Raw genomic sequence first — 21,486 nt, 5'->3', positions numbered from 1 at the left:
CGAAAAACATGCTTTCTTTCAGTTCAACGAGATTAGTTTGCCCTGGTGCTCTTCTGGAGCAGAACAGTAAGAGATAATTCAAGAAATCTAGAGGCTTGCTGCCTTTAAGTTACCTTCACCACCTTTATATTTTTCTTTCCTGTGCATCAGGCAAAGAAGGACACAGATCTGTACTTCTAAAAGTTGTCCAGAAGGAGGAATCTTGTCAAAAGCTGTTTGTCATTCAGCCTGTCTCAAATGGCAGATATTGTGATAACATTAGATGACCATTTGTCAGCTGTTTAATGGGATTGTATCTTTGCTGGAGGCCACTTGGACTTTCTGCCTCAGGCACAGAAATATATTAGTTCTCCTCTGGCTGAAATTTCCTCTTCTGTGCAACCGTGGAAGATATAGGAACCCCCTCCTCCATTGCTTCCGTTCAGCCCAGTTCACCATAATGACAATGATGAAATTAACTGCTTCAGATAAGCATTTAAAGGGAGTCCTTTAAGGAAATACTTTTCTGCAAAAACAGCACTTTTTGTGTGGTCTCAGTTTCGCCTTTTGAACTGATAACTGTTCAGGAACTGTGATCTAAACTGAACATGCCAACCGCAGTGAGGCCATTTGTCCTAATTTATAAAAGGGCAGTCCTCTTATCTGAAGGAGGCATCTATTGAAGGTCTAATCCAGTTTAAAGATAACTACAGGAAAGCACAGCAGGGGCCTTGGAGTTGACAGCATCTGAACAGCAGATTGGAAAAACCCACAGCTTCACCGTCTCCCCCACCACCTCTACTACCATTTAAATAGAAATACAATATGTCTCCCCTTAATGCATATTTGACTTGTACAAAAAGGTGGTGGTGGGGAATGGCCCAAAAAGAGTAGGAAAACTGCAAAAAAAAATGGTGTGCAAAAAGCAGCGAAATGGCTAGCAATCCCAGGAGCCCTTGCACCAAGGTTAGAAGGTGTTCATAGGCTTCTTAGATGGTGTTCCCCACTATATGCGATTTCACATATATGCACGGTACCCAGAAATGTAACCTCCGCCTACATGGGGAGTTGCCTGTAATCATTTCTAAATAGGCATAAATTAGCATGTGCGCATTTTATGCAAATCTGTGCCCTATTTTGTCCAATTTTTGGGGAAATTGTATTTGTTCTTTAGCAAATGCATAACTGGCCATGCTACTGATAAATCTAGCTGAAATCCTGTTGCACATAACACAGGCACAACCCAAATCTACATCTGGTTTGCATTTGCAAAAGCAAGACTAGACAGAGGAAGCTTACAGCTGTTCTGAAAGACTATTTGTAACTTCATTTTTGTTTGTTTGTTTGTTTATTATCAGAGGTAGAGCATACAGTTCTTCTTCCTCATTTTAGTCAAAAAAACAACCCTGTGATGTAGGTTGCTCTGAACAGTTACCGGTATTTCGAACCTAGGCATACTTGGTCCTTCTCTAATGCTATACAGTAACCAGAAACTTACACAGTTGCCAGCTCCAGAGCCTTGGAAGACTCCTATACCTCTAAATAGTTGCATGGAAGCAAGAATTTCACCAGTCTCCCTTTCCTCATGACAGTACAATGCTTCAGTGAAGGGGAAGCCTCCATGTTGGGGAAAATATTCTGCTGCTTATTTTCTGCAGATCAATGTACTGTTCAAGGCACACAACCAAGCCAGGCCACTTTCCCAGTCAGTTTCATAAGCCTAGCTGTGCCAATCTTTCAATCTGGGCTTTACATGCATGCTTTTAGGAGCAGCTTGATACGTAGTAATAAATAGATGGTGCTTTTCACATTATGGAGATAAAAGGTATCATGCGCTTATGTCTGCTGTTGTGAAAGGCTTGACTTCAGAGACTAACTGAAAAGTTGGCAACCCTCGCTAAATGTCACCACGGGCCAGGGGTCCACAGTCTTCGGCGCATTTGGAAATCTGTTGCAGGAACCTCAAAATACCCATTTCACCAATGCTGCTCAGAATGTGCTTTATAAAAGGAAGAAGAAGAAGAAGAAGAAGAAGAAGAAGAAGAAGAAGAAGAAGAAGAAGAAGAAGAAGAAGAAGAAGAATAGTAGTAGTAGTAGTAGTAGTTTGGATTTGATATCCTGCCTTTCACTCCCTTTAAGGAGTCTCAAAGCGGCTAACATTCTCCTTTCCCTTCCTCCCCCACAACAAACACTCTGTGAGGTGAGTGGGGCTGAGAGACTTCAGAGAAGTGTGACTAGCCCAAGGTCACCCAGCAGCTGCATGTGGAGGAGCGGAGACGCGAACCCGGTTCCCCAGATTACGAGTCCACCACTCTTAACCACTACACCACACTGGTTCTAAAAGGAATGTTCCCTGATAGGGAATGAACTCAAACTTTCATTTTAAAAAAATTACCGTATTTTTCACCCTATAGGACGCACTTTTCCCCCTCCAAAAATGAAGGAGAAATGTGTGTGCGTCCTATGGGGTGAATGCAGGCTTTGGCTGAAGCCTGGAGATCGAGAGGCGTTGGTGCGCACCGACCCCTCTCGCTCTCCAGGCTTCAGGAAGCTCTCAGCAAGCCTTGGGAGCCCGCGTCAGGCTCCTTAGGCTTGCAGATAGCAGCCTGCATCTCAAAGCCTGGGGCGCGCTGCATAACGCGCCCCGAGCTTCGGTTCCCTGACCTGGTTTGGAGGCTGGTGGCGGGGAGAAGCGCCACAAGCTCAAGGGACAGCGGGGAGTCGCAGCGCCGCCATCCCACTGTTCCCCGACCTGGTTTGGGCTTCAGGCAGATATCCGCAAGCAGTGGGAGCCCGGCGGGAAGTTGCGACGGTCTCCCAAGGCTTGCGGAGAGCTGCCTGTTCTGTGGGCTGGGGTCGGGGGAAGCTCGGGCTTCCCCCGCCCCAGCCCCGTGCCTGGGGGAAAAAATGATAATTTTTGTTTCTTTATTTCCCTCCTCCAAAACTAGGTGCGTCCTATGGGCTGGTGCATCCTATAGGGCGAAAAATACGGTAATCATTTTATGTAATAAAGAAGTACTATGATATATTTTGACATCAAATGTGATTTGGAGAAAAATTAGCACTTGGACTTAACAACAGTTTTCTCTATTGCCTCTCACACCACCGGCAATTAGACAATTCTCTGAGTTTTCCATCCTTGCTTCCAGGCATGCAGAAGTTCAGGGACGCATTCCAGCCAGGCAATGCAATCAAGGCTGCGTATAGCCTTGGGGCAGGGTGGGGGGCAGCTGTGGTCTGGGAAAGGGCACAGCCTTTGGAAGAGTCCATTTCTATATGCTTCCCTTTTTGCATTTCTTTTAGCATTTGGCATCACCGTGCCTGCGCCTCGCTCTCTCAGGGCTGCTTGGCTACAGATTCGCAGTGCCATCCCTAACCACAGCTCCACAGAAGCAAGTTAAGTCCTGCTGAAATCAATGGGGTTTACTCCCAAGTATGTGCTGCCAAGACTGCAGACGTAATCTCACAACTTCGGCTCATTCCCTGCTCTCGCATAGAGGAAAAGAAGCACAGACAGGGTTGCTTGCAATCTGGTTGGCTCGTGTATTGCAGTAAAACCTCCCTCTTAGCTTTTAGGGCAGCCTGAGGTAGAGCAAGACCAGTTTGCAGGGTGTCAGAGAGCTACAGACACACTGGACCGCTTCATAATCTGTTGACTGGGGGTGGGGAGAGGAGAGGGGCTTGACAAAGGATTCAAGGAACACAGACAGTGTGAGAACCCCCAAAGTAGATGAAAGCAAGCTGCCTCTCTCCTCCTTTTCCCCTTGATCTCCAAAGTACGCTCTTGTTTATTATGCGTTTAGATTCTTCTTCCCCCTCTGTCCCATCCCCTTGCAGAACCAGGAACACTACAAAAGCCTGGGCATGAAGAAATTTCCCATTCTTTTTTGCCCCCTTCCTTATTGCAAGACTAAAAGTTATTCAAGTGGGCAGCTTAATACCTCTTCCAAGTTTTCACCATGTTTCAGCATTCAAGCTTGCACTGAAAGCAACAACCTCCCCAATGCCAAAAATTATTATTATATTTATTTATATCCCACTGCTGATGGGGCAGACTCCTGTAACGCAGCAGAGGAAACAGGCTAGCGTAAGAGGTGCAGGGGGTTGGTGTGTTTTGGTGGTGGGCAGCTGGAATTCAAAGAATAATTCCCAGCTCCCACGCCCCACTTGCACTATAAATGTAAAGCAATGTTAAAAGGTAAAGGTAAAGGGACCCCTGACCATTAGGTCCAGTCATGACCGACTCTGGGGTTGTGGCGCTCATCTCGCTTTATTGGCCGAGGGAGCCGGCGTACAACTTCTGGGTCATGTGGCCAGCATGACTAAGCCACCCATGCAATGTTACAGCACTTTAAACTGCAGTCTGGGAACTGTAGTTTAAAGGTAGCAAGAATTGCCAGGTGACCCCAATTCCCCTCACTGAGCTACAATTCCCAGAGTCAATCTCTCTTCCCAAGGAGCTCTGGGAATAGTAGCTCTGTGAGGGGAGCGGGGGGGTGTGTGTGTCTCTCAGCACCCTTAAAAAGTTACAGTTCCCAAGATTATTTGGGGAAGCCATTAAACGTGTATGATACTGTTTTATAATGCAGGTGGGGTCTAAGGTGTTGTCTTTGATTGCGTTCGGGTGGGGGACTCTGCACATCTGAAAGCTACTTGGCCAGAGGCACAGAGTGTCAGGATTTTCTCTTTTCCATGTCAATAGAGGGTGGTGACTGGGCAGCTAGCCTTTGCATAGCTTCTTGCACTAGTCAGCCCTTGCCTGCTGCCTGTCATGTGTGTATGCGAGGACAAAATGAAGGGGAGCGGATGCTCTTTAGAGTTCCCCTACTTCTTGCAATTTTCCATCCCCTCAAGCGATGCTTTTCACAACAAACGAAATAAGGAAAAAATGAATAACGAGAATTGAGAAAATGAGGACACAGGTTTCGCAGTGCTGATGAGAACCCTTGCAAGATATGATTTAGCTGAGATTCCTGCATTGCAGGAATGGCCCTGGGGAAGGGGTTACCCTTCCAACTTTGCAATTATATGAAGATGTGGGAGGGGCAGTCTGCTACAGTCCCACACACACAGCAGTATTGCCCGTCACAAAAGATGGCATAGTTTCTTGTGTGGGAGCTGAAATCATAGATGCTTCTGCCTTTGAGTCAAAGGGGAGTATATCTTGGGTGCTGATAACACCTGCCAACATGAATGAGTCTTCTGGTGCGTGCTCACTCAGTCACCCCGGCCTTGACTATCGATGGTCAGTAAACTGGATCTATTTTGGGATCATGACCATAGATGACCCAGGCCCTTGTGAAGTTTGAGCCTGAGCCTGCCAGCCAAGTTGCAGCTTCTCTCTCTGTAGCTGCAGCATCCCCCGATGGGTATTCTCAGCTCAGTGCGTCGCAAACTGCTTACATGGTGGTTTGTGTTTTTTTACAGCCCTGGAAGAATGGCAGCAGCAGGTGCCCAGTTAATTCAGTAATAGCCTTTCACATGCTGCACTCCCTTCCCTCCCTGGAACCTTTCCATTCGGGTGGGGGAAGAGAAAGCCGGGGGAACTCCGCCCTGCCTGCCTGCTTTGCTAGAACATCCCAATCAGAGCGACTCAGACACGTTGCACAATTTAATTACCACTTCACAAGCCCTGTGATTATAAGTGACAGGCCAGCTCACGCTGTGGGAGTTTGCAGAGGGATTCTCTGCTAAACGCCTCCCCACTGAAAGGACAATAAAGACTCCCCTCTTACTCACAAAGCAGCCTGGAGGATGAGCTGGTCCAGCTTTTTTCTCTGCCTGTTTGTTTTCGCCGCAGAGATGGAGAACCACTAAGCTCATCAGGGCTCTGTCACCGTTTCCTGTCAGGCAGGAAGCGGCTTGGATCACGTCTCCTCCTCCGAGGGGGCCCTTTCACACGTCTCAGCACTTCCAAGGACAGAGTTCCCTCAAACTGTAAAGTTTGAGCCACAGATGTGCTCTTTTAAGACCTCGCATTCTTTGTGGAAATGAGGGTCAAGGAGCCAGAGCAAAGCTGCGTTCTCTTGGCAGTGTGCTTTCGTGGGATGTATTTATTACTAGAGCAGTCAAGTACAACATTTTCCTGTTGTCTGGAATGGGCACATAGAGGAATGTAGCTCCAGACAGGGAGGACTTCATTTCATACCTGCTCTGGAGTTTCCTCCCCTTGTGTGTGACGAGGTACATGGGTGTGACCCACACTGACCAGGTAAAAGGGCACAGAGAGACAATTAAAGGATTCTAACAAATCATCAACTTGCTTCCAATATGTTGCAAAGGGAATGTGCTCTGCTGTTCACTCACTAGCATGAGTGAGCAGGGATAATATCAAAACAATATATCCTCTTCTACCATCCTTAGCATTCCCACTGTCAGAAGTGCATGCAGGAGCCAGGCCCTGTGACCAGTAGAGCTTTGCAGGACTGGGGCCTTCCTAAATTTGCTATGGAGAGGTAAGGTGTGGCCGCACAGGCGAGGCTGCTTCGTAACTCACTGCACCTGGTGGCAAGAGCTGGGAAGGGATATAAGGTCAGCATTTCCCTTCGGCTCTTTGCCACAGCAACACTTTTCCTGCCTTGCTGCGTTTGGCTTCTTGCTTCTTGATCCTCGGACCTCAGCTTCTTGACTCCTTGCTTCTTGATCCTTGGACCCTTGACTTCGTGACTCCTTGCTTCTCGACCCTTGGACCCTTGACTTCGTGACTCCCTGCTTCCTTACCCTCGGACTCCTGGCTTCCGGACTCTTGTTCCTGCTCCCACCCCACCATCTTGCCCCCGGTCCCGACGTCCTCAGCTGGGACTTCGATCGCCTGTAGACTGGACCGTGACACCCACAGTTTTCAGGGTGTTTGAGAGCCCATCCAGTGGGAGAGCAGTGTATGAAAGACCTTGCTTTGGGGAGAAGGGTTGGAACGGGCAACCTTCTGTTTTCTTTCTGTCCTTGCCACCCTGCTCTACTATGACCTTCTGTGCCCTGCACAACATGCCATCCCTTTGGCCAGAGTCCATGCATGTAATAACAACCCACAGTCCCTGGAATGTATGGAGCCACAGGCTTCATGGGAACTGTCACTAAGCACCATGCTTGTTGGCCGAATTTGGTCTCTTGTCTCTCTGTGCACGCTGTCGTTGCTTGCTTTATTTATATTTGTTGTTAGAGGTGTAATGCAAGGATCCGGTAGCCACACAATAGCCTCTCTCTCTCTCTGTCGTGTGAGCCAGTGCTATGGCTGCGCCATGATGCTCATGAGCATCTTGCTTTTATTCCAGCCAAGTGGGAGGCTGTCTAGATAAACTCCAAGCAACTGCTGGAGAATTATAAAATGAGAGGCCAGTGGCAAGTCACACATTCTGACCTGCAATGTGGGTGATTTCTAGTGAATCAGTGAGCGGAGCACTCTGCACACGCTTCATGCACAAGGGCATGCTCGCATCATGGCAAATGATGCACAGAATAACTCAGGCTAACAAATTGAGTAAGGCAGATAGCGTAAAAGGGGAAGAGAAAGCTTGATAAAGAAGCCGTTTTGCAGATGTGTTTTTGGGAATTCTTGGATGTTTTTTTCAGTGGCACCCAGTTGAAAAGCACCCCAGAAAGTAAGTTTGCTTGTCCACTGCTCCCCTTGCCCTGCAATGCGCAGCTGCAAAGGCACGATGAGTGTGTGATTTAGGGAACATTGCCAAGGGTGCAGAAACATGAATGCCTTGTACCAATGAATCAACCAGTGGAGAAAACGAACAGGCCCAGCACTGACTATTGTATACAAAGGGAGAGAGAATCTGGACAGTTTATTCATGCTTAGTAAAGGCGGAAGGGTACTTCTGTTACTAGGTTGGGAATCTAAATATTAGCCATGCACATGTCACAAGGGCTTTTGACAATCCATTCCAGAACTGATAAACTTTAATCCATTGGGTGGGTTTTACATTGCAAATACAAGCACGTATATTGGGGCCAGGGAACTTTTGGCCATGCAGATGCTGTTGCCCTAACCATTGGCTGTGGTTGCTGGGAGTGATGGGATTCTAGCATTTGGAGGAACACGGGTTCTCCACCGCCTGATACAGATGATGCTCAGATGAATTGGCTTCTCTATTGTAAGCCTGCCCAAGGCCATTGGGGTGCACTTACTGTCTTAGGTGAAGTGGGTGATGAGAGGCTTACAAAGGCCTTCCTGGTGGTGGAGTTGAGTGTTCTCCTCAGTGAGGTTTCCCTTGTGCCTGCTCTGTTACCATTTGACCATTTGATTCATCTGTTCTGTTTTACACTGCTAATATACCTGCAGGTGGGACTTGACAACCTGGGAAGGTAGCCCATCTATGAGAAGGACAGCTCTGATCCAAATCCTCTGCTGCCTTGTGGGACACCTTTGGGAGAAGAAAAAGCTAAGGAGTAAACACTACATAAATCAAGTGGAGTCTCTAAGATGGTTGGATGGTGCCTTGTATGTATCCTTCTGGCAACTCCTGCAGCCAAGCTGGTGCCAAGCCTATTGCTCAGCTTTTCTTTGGAGCACATCAGTTGGGTTGAGAGGGGAGATCTTGACATCTGTGCAGCCCAGAACCTCCATGAACACTGCCCAGGCTTGCACACCATGGAAGGTCACTTCAGTGCTGCTAATGCAGCAGTTTGACTTCTCTCTTGGAGGCACACTCCATTGTCGCTCGAGACAGATGGAGGCCAGTGACAATATCTGCTGTCTTTTGACCTTCTTCTACTTTATTATATATTTTATTCTGGTTTTTGTTGTTTTACTGATAAGCTACTCTAGTTTTTTTTTAAAAAAAACAACCCCTGAAAGATGACCTGCACATCTTTAGAAATAAATAAATAATGTACACAAACCTCCTGTCGCTCCTATTTAGTCAAAAGCTTTGCTGCAGGCCCACACAGGTGTTTGATTGGGAAACAGGTATCTTGAAGCAGCTGCCTGTTTAAAAGGTCTCCGGCATGCCCTTTCTCGTTTTTAAGTCTTTCCCAGCTACGGATCTGTACAAACCACACAGTACAGTGATGAAATAGAGTTGGCCAAGTCTCTGTAGTTCAAACCCCCAAATGGGATGGGAGGTGGGGATGGAGCAGGAAGGCCTGGGGCAGAGGTAGCCAACGTGCTGCTGTGACGAAGCAGCGGCGGGTTGTGGGGAAGAGAGCTTTCCTCACTCCCTTCGTTGCCCGACTGCAACACAACAGCCCTGCAGTGCTGCCAGTGGGTCTTAAAGTCCAGTGGTTGCTGCTGCCGCCACCCTCCCACTTACTCCTGCAGCCCCAGCTCATCCTGCACCTTTGTGGTTTATTCGGCGTAGTGTTGGATTTAGGGCAGTGTGAGCGGTTTTCCCACATAGGGCACCGAGCTGTGGGTTACCCAGCCGCTCTGGTTGGCTTCCAACAAATGAAAGCCCAATACAGTGTTTAGGCAGTGCAACCCTAAACACAGCTCCAATCTATGCCATGCATGTAAAGCACATGACTTTCCCCCAAAGAATCCTGGGAACTGTAGTTGGTTAAGGGTACTGGGAATTGTAACGCTGTGGCGCTGTGGGTTAAACCACAGAGCCTAGGACTTGCCGATCAGAAGGTCGGCGGTTCGAATCCCCGCGACAGGGTGAGCTCCTGTTGCTCGGTCCCAGCTCCTGCCAACCTAGCAGTTCGAAAGCATGTCAAAGTGCAAGTAGATAAATAGGTACCGCTCTGGCGGGAAGGTAAACGGTGTTTCCGTGCGCTGCTCTGGTTCGCAAGAAGCGGCTTAGTCATGCTAAGGCAGGAAGCTGTACGCCAGCTCCCTTGGCCAACAAAGCGAGATGAGCGCCGCAACCCCAGAGTCAGCCACAACTGGACATGATGGTCAGGGGTCCCTTTACCTTTACGTTTAAGAGATAAACTAGAGTTCCAAAGACTGTTTGGGGGAAGCCATACACTTTAAATATCTGGTGTTACTAAGAAAAAGCCCCACTGAGTTCAGCAGAACTTACTCCTGCATAAACAGTTATAGCCTTGCACTGTGTATACTTATTGCATTATAGCATTTAATCATATTTTCACACTTTTTTCTTCTTTTTCTTTTTCTCTCTCTTTTTTCTTTTACCACTTTAGTTTTGCAGCTGAAATCCTTCTAATGAAATATTTTTTATTTTTTTAAAGAGTAAATCGAGAGCGAAGAAGTGAGAGATGCACACCCAGAGGGATTTAGAGGACGCAAAAAGGGGGGGGGGCTTCTAATCTTCTTGAAGATATAAAGTACTTTGCTCACGTGTCTGTCTGTCCTATATACTAACAGTAAACTCCATCTCTGAATGTTGATCCTTATGTAGCCAAAACAGCCCGCACAAAAGGGAGTATCAGCAGGCAATTCTTTATGGGGGTGGAATCCTCAGGGGGAGGAATTGCAAAAATAGCCCAGTGAAGACCAAACACACTCAGTGGGTGGTGGAACAGGAAAAAAACCGATGGTGAAGTAGGATAGAACAGAGTATTCTAGAAGGTGTGGCTGATTAGTTGGAATCTGGAACAGGAGGACTTCAGTTAAAATGCTGAAAAAGGATAAGGATGGACTGTGAGGATAATCATCTGCCCCCTTTGCTTCTGGATCCCATCATGTGATTTTACTGATTTGCTTCAAGTTTCTGAAGGTACAGCAGTAGGTCCAGAGATTTGGCAAACTTGGTCCAAAACGAAGGGCTGTGCCTGAAGTAACGGGCACTGCTAGTTATAACAACACAAGCAGTTGACATTATATCATCTTTCAGCAATGGCTTAACAATTCAATAACACACAGACACACTGAAATAATAGGTCATAGTGCCAACTCTCCTTGCAGAGCTTGCAACAACTGTTTACAGATGACAGTGTGAAAATGAAATTAAGATCGCCTTCAGTGATTCTCCAAGGTTTCCCTGTTCCAATCTTGTTCTCTTCACAGAGATATTTCATTCGATAAGTCAGCATTTGATACTACTATGGTAATGTCATCGGCCTTCAGATATGCTGACTCCTGCTTTCATAGCCGTGCCCATTTTGTAATCCAGGATTTACAATAGAGCAATTTATTTACACCACTGTAATCGCTTTTTGCTAAAACATCCAAATTGTGTTCGCAAAATGCTAACCAGAGCCATGTGGAACATATTAAAATGCCAATACAATCAAAGCCATAAAATTATACTTAAAATGCTAATAACAGCCATTAAAACACTGCAATTAAAACATCCATAAAAGCATCCACAACTTCAGCAGTAGAAAAACGAATGAGATCCAGACATCTACAGTCAGTACTATGTGCCTTCCCAAAAAGTCAGGTTTTAACCATTGAAATGCTACATTGCTGGGTGGGGGAGTGATATTGCCTGTTTGGCCTGGGTTTTATTTCTTTGAGGGTACGGAGATAGTTTGCCTGACTTTTTGGGGTATAGGGTGGGGGTGGGGTTCAGATCATCACCGGCTTTTCTTTTGCAAAACGGAATTTTGTCTTGGCCATTGTAGTTTCTTTGCTTTCTTTTCATCCAGGTCTACCTGCAAATGCCAAGGTGTTAGCTCAGGTAGCTAAGCAGCTGAAAAGTCAGGAAGACTTGGTGAAGTTATATCCTGCTTTGGCCACCTCCAGCAACTAGAAATATGCTTCCATGGCAATATAAAGCCTGAAACCTTGACTGATGTGGATCCATCTTTAATGTCGAATTCCTTGACTTGCCCTGCTGTTTCCCTGTACCAGTATAGATATTTATACTAGCAGAGATTGTGGATGAGACAGAAACAAACGAAAGGGGTGAGATGCCTTTCATTGCTGAGTCCTCAAGTTGCTTCATGTCATTAGAAAGGTAAAGGGACCCCTGACAGTTCAGTCCAGTTACAAACGACTCTGGGGTTGCAGCGCTCATCTTGCTTTACAGGCCAAGGGAGCCGGCGTTTGTCCGCTCCGCAGACAGTTTTTCCGGGTCATGGGGCCAGCATGACTAAGCCGCATCTGGCGCAACAGAACACCGACATCAGAGCAGCACAAGGAAACGTTGTTTACCTTCCTGCCGGAGTGGTACCTATTAATCTACTTGCACTTTTTGGGGTGCTTTCAAACTGCTAGGTTCGCAGGAGCTGGGACCAAGCAATGGGAACTCCCCCATTGCAGGGGTTTGAACCGCCAACCTTTTGATTGGCAAGCCCAAGGCTCAGTGGTTTAGACCACAGCACCACCCACATCATTATGATGGTGCAAAGGCTGAAAATTGGGACATGAGGAGCTGCAGGTCTGAACCACAGCGGTGGTAGTGGCAGCAGTTCCTGCACGCCCCTCATAGCATCTTAATGCATGATTGAGTTGGACACTTGAAACAAAACAAAAAATCATTAAGCGCGTATTTATCCATGCCATTAAAATGCTTGCATTGGTCTGCCTTGTGCCTTTAACGTGCAGTTCCGCCTCCCTTTCCCCCCACCTAAACCCTCGTGTGAGATGGTTTGAGACAGGTGGTCAGGCTATTAGATATTCAGAAACTCGCTGGGTCACCCACATGGCTCTATGACCCCCATGCATCCCATCTAACAACATTCCTGTATATTCAAACTGGCTTTTCCAGACAGTGTAGATGTCTGGCCAGGACCGTGCAATACTTTAGAGGTGCCGTTAAAAGAAGAAATTTAAAAAGGAGGAGCGGAATGAAGCAAGTGGTCGAAGAAATAGAAAGGGGGGGGGGAGGAAAAGCAAGCCCTCCAGGTATCACTCATTCTGTTTTCCTAGAAAACAAGTCAAAATTCATCAGGCTTGCAAAAAATTCAAGAGAATTTGTCCTTGTGTATTTAGAGGGGTTTTATTTTCCATTAAAAAGGAAAAAAAGCCCATGAGTTCTGTAGCCCCTGGGGCACTGCTGGCAACTATAGCCTTCAAGACCTTTCACACACTGACAGTGAAATGGGAAGAATGTGCCCATGAAACCGATACTTGTCCAACTTGTCTATGTGTTATCTTCCTTCCCCTAAGCCAATGATGCTACGAGGGCCAGGGCACTGGGCTGCCAGGAGCCACTCGATATCCTTGTGTGCTTGTTGTCTTCCCAGAGTTCCACCATCTTCACAAAGCTATTCCTATCCATCCCGGTTGGTATTCGCAAACTCTGCCTACCCCTTTCATCTCACTGTGTTCGGCTATTTTCATGCCCTCTATTCATCCCTCAAGTCCACCCAGTAAATCAGTCTACATGAGGTGCCTTGAATAACACCTGCTTTTCACTTTTCACCCCAGCACACAGGGCCCCCACCATGGGTCACATAAGGGCAGCAGCAATTTACCACAGGTTTGTAAGGACCATCCTAACCTTACACTGGCCCAGTGTCCACGCTTTATTGCATGGCATTGATGGGGCGATGGAGGGAGGGGTGGAATGGCTAATGTTGCGTGCGTAAGCAGTACTGTGCGCAATAAAAAAATGCATCTTGCAATAAAATGCTAATAACAAAAAATATAAATATAAAAAGCAGCACCTGTAACACACCCATTTCACTTTCAGAAGAGGAGGGTAAAGCTATTTCATTGGGGAAGAACAATTCACAGCAATACAAACAAAAACCTGTTCTTGGATATACGGTAAAAGGTAAAGGTAAAGGAACCCCTGACCATTAGGTCCAGTCGTGACCGACTCTGGGGTTGCGACACTCATCTCGCTTTATTGGCCGAGGGAGCCAGCGTACAGCTTCTGGGTCATGTAGCCAGCATGACTAAGCCACTTCTGGCAAACCAGAGTAGCGCATGGAAACGCTGTTTACCTTCCCGCTGGAGCGGTACCTATTTATCTACTTGCACATTGACGTGCTTTTGAACTGCTAGGCTGGCAGGAGCAGGGACCGAGCAACGGGAGCTCACCCCGTTGCGGGGATTCGAACCGCCAACCTTCTGATCAGCAAGTCCTAGGCTCTGTGGTTTAACCCACAGCGCCACCTGTGTCCCTTCTGGATATACAGTAGTTAACATTAAATTTCAAAAAGAAACACACACACATATTTTGAGAGCTTGGATTGTGCCTGTGAATTTTTAAAGCTTTGTGAGATGAAAAATAATACTAGTGACTTTATGTAGCCCGTTTCAGATACTTTTACATGCAAAATCTCAGTAAATTCTTACAACAGCCCTGCAAGGTAGGCCAGTGGAAATTATTATTATACCCACTCTGCCAATGACATGCTCAGCTTGAGGAAATGACTTGTCTAAGGGCTCATGCACACTTACCTTTGCTCTGCATTTCTAGGTACAGGTCTGGGCTTTCCCCCTGCAAAAACCTGCTCTAGAACCTAGAAAGCCCAGGGCAAAAGTGAAGTATAGGCAAAGGTAACGGGACCCCTGACCATTAGGTCCAGTTGTGGCCGACTCTGGGGTTGCGGTGCTCATCTTGCTTTATTGGCCAAGGGAGCCGGCATACAGCTTCCGGGTCATGTGGCCAGCATGACTAAGCTGCTTCTGGCAAACCAGAACAGCGCACGGAAACGCCATTGACCTTCCCGCTGGAGCATACCTATTTATCTACTTGCACTCTGACGTGCTTTTGAACTGCTAGGTTGGCAGGAGCAGGGACCGAGCAATGGGAGCTCACCCCGTCGCAGGGATTCGAACCCCCGACCTTCTGATTGGCAAGTCCTAGGTTCTGTGGTTTAACCCACAGCACCACCCGCATCCCGATAAGCCTAAATTCACAGGGGTTTTTATAAGAAGCAAGGGTCTTCCTGACTTATTGCTCACCTTTTTAGTTGCCATAGAGCAACTTTTGTCACCCTTCTTTCCTTCACAAAGGATTTGCAATCCTATTAGGTGGTCGCTTTACATTTATTTATTTTTTTAGATATTCTAGTGGGAAATAAATATAAATAAACAAAACCAGCAAATGGATACTGGCCAAAATCAGAGCGGTGCCTTGTCCGGTGATGCTTAGGCACCTACTGAATACAGTGGTACCTTGGGTTAAGAACTTAATTTGTTCTGGATGTCCGTTCTTAACCTGAAACTGTTCTTAACCTGAGGTACCACTTTAGCTAATGGGGCCTCCCGCTGCCGCCACGCCATTTCTGTTTTCATCCTGAAGCAAAGTTCTTAACCTGAGGTACTATTTCTGGGTTAGCGGAGTCTGCAACCTGAAGCATCTGTAACCTGAAGCGTCTGTAACCCGAGGTACCACTGTAGCTATCTGTTTAGGAAGATTTCCCCAGTCATTTATGGAAGTTCGGGGGGGGGGGGGTTGTATTTGGTGAAATGCTGTCATTGTTTACAGAGCTGTAGTGTTTTAGAGATCACTGACTGCATTTTCTTTTTCTTGGTGCTTGTGCTTCTTCTTTTTATTCTGGCTTTCCTCTGTACACCATCATATCGATGGCTTTATGCTGCTGACCGGTCTACAGATTTGCTTGACAAATAAGTGAATAATGAATATTGTGGCACTTCTGAGAAATGACCATGCACGGTCTGAAATTCAAATATCCCCCCTGGCCTTCTCTAAATGACAGCCCCGGCCAGCTCCTGCCCATGTATGTTGAGCTCCTTAAGAAGCTAAATAATGTCATGACTAAGGTTACCAGGGACGCAGGTGGCGCTGTGGGTTAAAGCCTCAGCGCCTAGGGCTTGCTGATCGAAAGGTTGGCGGTTCGAATCCCTGCGGCGGGGTGCGCTCCCGCTGCTCGGTCCCAGCGCCTGCCAACCTAGCAGTTCGAAAGCACCTCCGGGTGCAAGTAGATAAATAGGGACCGCTTACCAGCGGGAAGGTAAACAGCGTTTCCGTGTGCGACTCTGGCTCGCCAGAGCAGCGATGTCACGCTGGCCACGTGACCCGGAAGTGTCTCCGGACAGCGCTGGCCCCTGGCCTCTTAAGTGAGATGGGCGCACAACCCCAGAGTCTGTCAAGACTGGCCCGTATGGGCAGGGGTACCTTTACCTTTACCTTTAAGGTTACCAGACGTCCCTGTTTCCCAGGGACAGTCCCCGGATTTACAAATCAGTCCCCATACGAAATCCATTGAAGTTGAAAAGTGTCCCCGGATTCATTGAAAAAAATCTGGTAACCTTAGTCATGACATTATTACAGAATAGTAGTAGCGGTGGGTCGGCCAATGCCCAACAGGATGCGAGTACATAGTGTGTGCATGATAGCAAATCCTGTACATTTGTTGCATTCATGTCAGGGGCTCAGGAGCAGAAGCACAGGGAAGAGGGGAGATGGAGAGCGAAGGGGAAGAATCTGAGGGCAGCGTAGGGGAAGATGACAGTGGCCCGAGAGATTCCATGAGCCTCTCCAGCGAATCGGAAGATTCACAGAAGGGGGCTCCGATGGCCAGGGCAAGGGGGGTCCCGGGAGGGACGCACCAGAAGCTAGGGGCCAGCAGCGACTCCCAAAGCAGCAGCTGGAGATCGGGACCAGTTTCCCCACCAGAGCGTAGCGGGGGGGAAGAGTTCCATGTGTCAGGGCAGGCTTCCCCTCCAGTGGGGAGAGAAGATGAGTCAGGGCTGACCATGCCCCTATCGCTGAGTGAGGGAACGGAGGGGAAGTCAGATCCAGCTAGCCCCCCCCCGAAGGGGGAAGCAGTGACAGGCGCAGTGTAACGGTCAGGAGGAAGGTGGCCGGGTGGGCGCGCACGCCAAGTTCAAATGTACAGGCGCGCGGGACAGCAGGGAGCTCAGATTGGGAGCCAGGTCCTAAAGCACGCCGGAGACAGGGGGAAGAATCCGGGGACTCTTCAGCATCAGAAGAGTCCAGAAAGGGCAACACCCTGGCGGGCAGACGGACCCAGAGGAGGAAAGAACAACGGAAGAGGTGGAGTAAGGCTAGAGTCTTAAACTGGTGTCTAGGGGGAGGAGACTCAGACGGAGCTTCGGCGGTCTAGGGTTTAAGACGTAGAGCTGCGCGCTACGGCTTTGGAATGGAAACTGAACTTCAATAAAGACTTTTGTATATAACCACGACCTGGCGTTGGTCCTCTGTGAGCTGGGACCTTGGGCAGCTCTGACAATTCACTTCTGGGTTCAGCCCAAGATGTTACAAATGCTGCTTAAAGCCCCACATTGTTTTGAAGCGCAGTTCCTCCTGAGATGCTAATTCCCCTCTGTGCCCAGCCAGGCAGCTCAGATCAGCCAGAAGGCATGTCCTGCCAGTAGCTAGGTTTCTCACCCTCCACATTTAACAGTGAGGATTTCCTTAGATGACTGACAGTGCTTGTGCCTTTTGGGTGTCCTCTCTTGGCAGCTGGTTCACTCTGTGCATCTCAGCGACCTTAAAGCACACTGCATGAGCCTTGTTCATTTACCTCTGGTTCACTTAATCACTTAATCACTGGTTTGATTTAATCACTAGTACCGCCTAGGGCTTGCCGATCAGAAGGTTGGTGGTTCAAATCCCTGCAACGGGGTGAGCTCCCATTGCTCGGTCCCTGCTCCTGCCAACCTAGCAGTTCGAAAGCACCTCAAAGTGCAAGTAGATAAATAGGTACCACTGCAGCGGGAAGGTAAACGGCGTTTCTGTGCACTGCTCTGGTTTTGCCAGAAGCGGCTTTGTCATGCTGGCCACATGACCCAGAAAAAATGTCTGTGGACAAACATTGGCTCCCTCGGCCAGTAAAGTGAGATGAGTGCCGCAACCTCAGAGTCATCCATGACTGGACCTAACAGTCGGGGACCCTTTACCTTTACCTTTATTTCCATGCTGCAGAAATACAGCACACCCTCTCTATTGCAGCTATTTAAGAGGTACAGAATCTGTTTTTTCTTATTCCATGTACCTGCTGCTACTTAGAATATTTCATACCAAAGAGTTTTTCCTGGTGATCAATCAAAACATGACACCATGACAGTTTAGCCTTTGCGGGATGGTTTATGCATAGTGAAAAAACCAGAGAAAATAAGGAAATGTCTTTTAAGAATGCAGGTTAAAAAAGTACTGAAGATAACCAGGTTGAACCAGAGCTCCTTTTGAAAGCAGGGCTGACTCCAGGCGACAGAGGGGGAAACCACAGTTACAAAAACTTCCAGAGGGTAGCAGTATTAAACCTGCTGCAACAAAAGCAACAAAATTATTTTAAAGACTAACCGTAATAAGCTTTTTGTGGAGCAGCGCCAACCACTTTTATCAGATGCACAGAATGTCAGTTGGTGTCAGCTATACGTATTTGTGCCAAGGGCTGGAAAACTAGAAAAGGTCGGGTGAAATGGTAACAGCATGCAAACAGGACAGCCTGTGACAATTCAGTGGGAGCTTAGATGTCTGCAAAGTAAGTACAAGTGACCGTTCGCAACAGCAGTACAGTAATTGGTTACAGCAAAATTGTCTTAGCAGTGCTGAATCAACCAACATCTGCAGAAGGTCGGAAAGCGATTGGCCCAAAGGAACAGAATCAGATTTCATTATTAGTTCAAAGAACTATACACAAAGTGTCTCTCCCCCCCCCCCCAAGGTTTATGATGATCGGCCGGTATAAGATGCCGGACAGATTGTTCTGGGAAGGCCAGCAGGGTGGCAACCAGCATCAGGAAGGCCCAGGAACTGAAGGCAGGAAGCAGATAAGCAGACAAGACTGGAAGCAGAGCAATAACTTAACTCAGGCAGCAGGCAGAAGGAGGAATTCCAGATAGGGGACCAGGAATGCAGGACGGACTGAAAGAACGAGGGGGTCAAACTGAACGCAGCTTAGAGAGGGGTTTCCCCCCTAGTGAACCACAACCATAATCTCATGGTTGCCTTTCTGCTGAAATGGAACCAAAGTTATAAATGAACAAAAAAAATGGCGGGGGGGGGGTGAACTGTTCAAAATAAGTGGTTTAATGAACTAAAAGCTCAGGAGATTTACTTTTTTTGTAGGGTGCTGGGAAAGCACATCTCTCTCTCTCTCTCTCTTCTCCAATCTTAGGAAAGTAGACAAAAGAGACCATGTAATTATGGAAAGGAAAAGACAGGCAGGAGGAAGAATTGGTAGTTTTCCAGTTCCAGTTGCTCTGTTTCTGAGCCTGTTTGAGGGGCTGTCTGGTCCAATCCTGGGTTAAACCGTAAGAAAGGATAGCAACAGCCTTGAAGGTGCCCATCAACAGCACCTGATGAGCAGACTGAACAGGAACACAGGTCAGCTTGACATGGCCTTCCTCATGATAGTGAAATGTCTTATATTTAGATTTCACTGTGACCTTTTTGGAATTAACTGTATTTTAATGTTCTGTTGTGTAAACCGTCCTGGGTTTTTTCCCTCTTTAAGGGCAGTATAAAAATAAAAATAATAAAATCTGAATTATAGTATTTTCTTTTTTGGTAAATTACTGGGCATACAAATTAACACCTGCATGTGTTATGGAAATCTGTTCTCTTTTGTCTGAGTGTGATGCAAAACTGCCTACCCTACTGCAAATCTTCTGCATTTACTTTGGCCCCAACATATGAATTGCTTCATTCAGATGAATGAGAAGGGCCTTTTCGGTGAAGGCTCCTCGTGTGAGGAATGCTTTCCTCTTGTCTGCTTTGAAATGGTAGGCAAAAACATTTTTATTCACCCAGGTCCTCAGTCCCTCATTTGAACTGTAATTAGTTATATTTATAGCCTATTTTTGTACTCATCCTTTTAGTGGGGTGAAGTTGTCCTTTATATATATATTTATGGATGAGCATTTTACGTTATTGTTCTATTGGTGCTTTTATGTTTGCTTTTAATGCTTGTTATTTCTGTTCTCCGAAAATTGCTTTAAGACAGTTAATAATAATCAGACTAAACTAGTTTGAAATGCCTAAAGCTCTATGTTTTCAATTGAATAATGGAATGCAACAGGTTCTGGCTAATTCAAATTATAGCTTTGAGCTACTCCTCAGATGGGTTCAGAATGCCAATAAAGCAAAGAGACACTTTGTGGGAGAAAGGCATCCAAGCACCTTGGTTCTTTCACCAGCAAACATTATATTAGCAAAAATAAAAATAAGAACGTCGCAATCGCCTTGCACGGTCTGGCAGGTTCTGCTCACTGTATCTATCAATTCCAAGTTAAATGTCTCTGGACGCTCACAAACAAAGCATTGTATGATAGCCATTCTCTGTTGTTTTGTCCTCAGCGTGTATGCACACACACAGGTATATTGTTCCTGAATGTGGAGGTCCTAATTTGCTGCCGCGACTAATAGCCATTGACAGATCTGTCTTCTTTCAGTTGGTTTAATCCTTTTAAAAAGTCACTTACGCTGGAGTTCTGGGGGGCAAGGGAAGGAAAAACCAAATGCCAGCGAGATGCAGGAGGAAGATTTGAATAAAAAGGATTTGTTTATTGCTTCTATTATGAGTAGAGAGTGAAAAAGCAAATATAAAAATGAGGACAATGTTCCAGATGAACTTAAGTTCTAAGTTATTGGCTTCTACAACAAATAACTCTGATCAGATGATGATGGCTGAATCCTGAAGATTGGGCTGGTCCTGTGCTTCAGGCAGTGAAATTCGGCCAGCACTGTGGGTCGGTGTAACTAGAGGCAAAGGAGGACATAGTTCTTGATCTTTAATAGATGTAAATTCCAGAGGAACAGCTGTGTTAATGCGCTTTACGAAGAACAACAGAGAATCCTTAAAAACTAACACATTTATAGTGTGGTAAGCATCTCTGAATGAGATATATGACAAAGTGGGCCTTCTCTCATGAAAGTTTCTGTCACAATAAACGGGCGAGTTTGTGAGGTGCTGTGGGAGTCAGTGTTGTTTTTAATTGTCAAGTAGAAGAGGAGATTTCAGCAGGTGCAGCTTGTCACAGAGACTGAGGAAAATTGCACCTGCCAAAATTCACTGAAAGGCTCACACTCAAAAATTGCCCCCCTTTTTTGTACCTGGTCACTCCAGTTTCCAGCCCACAAACTCAAATTGTTCTGATTTCCAATTCATTTGTACTCCCCTGCCCCAAACAAGATTTTAGTAACTTTAAATATAGTCCAAACAATAGTGCAATAAAATCTGAGAGTGTAAACTGTGTGGCTGACTCTTATATTTACACCTGAAAGGGCTGCTACTGTCTGCTGCTCTCGCACACCAAAGGTGTTGCCCACAGGGCCTGCTGCCAAAAGCCAATAGCTGTTAAATTTCAACAGTCAATTTATTAGAATATAATTAAAGCCCTGGGAAAATACTGCAGAAATAATAAAATATGGATGTGTGTTTTATGGGAGCATTAACAGAGTTGCTTAAACGGCAGAAGGGAACAGGTGATTCGGAGCATTAAAATTGGGCCCATCTTGATTCACTTAAAAATAAATTGAGCACAGCGATGGAAAACAGACTGCAGGCAACAACCTTGCACTTTATATATGGGGGAAGGGAGATTAGAGACTGTAACGCAGTAAGGCAATGATATTCCCCCCTCATAAATTCTGAAGAAACTGACGGCAGCTGAAGCTTTTATAATGGATGCTTTCAGGGTGAAAAGTAATTATCCGCCATTTTCCTTTCACTGTTGGATTCACAGCAGCATGATAACTCTTGAGAATTTATACTGAACTTGCCAAAGTCCTCGAAATGTTTTAGCACCTCAGTCGGCGCCAG

The sequence above is a fragment of the Podarcis cretensis genome (genome assembly GCF_951804945.1).
Source record: "Podarcis cretensis genome assembly, chromosome: 7".
In the NCBI taxonomy this organism is placed as follows: Eukaryota; Metazoa; Chordata; class Lepidosauria; order Squamata; family Lacertidae; genus Podarcis; species Podarcis cretensis.
This window is presented reverse-complemented; position numbering follows the sequence as displayed.